Below are 1,171 nucleotides of genomic sequence, written 5' to 3'. Positions count from 1 at the left end.
CCCTCCCGATCCAAACTGGATCGAGGCCACACACCCCACTCCCCTCGCTCCCTCTGCCCTTCCCCCGATCCAGATCGAGGGGCAGGGAACCTAGGCGACCGCGCCGCCCCATGCCCGGACGCCGGCGCCCACCCGGGTGCTAGCCCCCCGACCCTGGTGACTGTGCCGCCCCACCCTTGCAGCCTTGACTCCGTCGCACGCCCCGCTCCTTCCTCGTCTGCATCGGGTGGCAGCCGCGCCCCGACCCCGCCGACTCCGATGCCGCGCGCCATCCCATCGCTCCTCGTCGGCGCCCCGAAGCCTGCTGCCGTCGCCGGATCAACCTCGTCGTGGCCTCCTCGACCTCCTCCTCGAGCACCGCTGCCCGAACCCCTGCAACCCCTTGTGAGCCCCCCTCCTTCTCCTCTGCCCACAGCCCGCCGTCCGCCCCCGCACGCGCCTGCGCCGCACTGCTGCAGTCTGGTCGTGGCCTCCGCTCGCAGACCCTGCCGCCCACCACTGCCGGCGCCGCCCTGTCCCCTTGCCTCGCCGCATCGCTGCTCCGGCCACGGCCACGGGCCACACGTCGGCCCCGCTTCCTTCCCCCTGCCGCTACGCCCTCCCCGCGCCAGCACCCTGGCCTCCTCTTGCGCGCTCACCGCGGTCGGCTGCGCCCCGCGCGTTGCTCCTGCGTCAGTGTGTCGTGCCTGCGCGCCACCGCCTGGAAGCGCTCGCCTGGGCCGCCCCTTGCCGCGCCCAGCCCGTCACTGCCGGCCCTAGGCCACAGGCCTCCCCCTGCTCCGACAGCCTGCCAGGTCCGCCGCCCCGCGCACCCCTGGGCGTGCGCCCGCTCGGCCAGCGCCCCGCCAGCCTCGCCCCGCTGCGCTCGCGGGCACCAGCTCTGTCGCCCGCTGCCCGTAACCCACCACGCCCGCTAAGGCCCCCCTGGCCCTATGACAAAGGGGCCCCGCCCAGAACGAAAATGAAAAAAAGAAGAAGAAAAGAAGAATTAAAATAAATAATAATAATAATAATAATTAAAGATTTAATTAACTTAATTAACTTTGATTAATTAAACTAATCAATTAACTAAACTGTTAGTAAATTAGTTAATCAGTCAATGACAGTGGGGCCCACCCCCAATTAATCATGTTTAGGTTAATTAAAACTGGATAATTAAATGGGTCACTGA

The sequence above is a fragment of the Triticum dicoccoides genome, chromosome 4A (assembly GCF_002162155.2).
Source record: "Triticum dicoccoides isolate Atlit2015 ecotype Zavitan chromosome 4A, WEW_v2.0, whole genome shotgun sequence".
NCBI lineage: Eukaryota > Viridiplantae > Streptophyta > Magnoliopsida > Poales > Poaceae > Triticum > Triticum dicoccoides.
The sequence above is the reverse complement of the archived record's forward strand: the minus strand, read 5'-3'. Positions refer to the sequence as shown.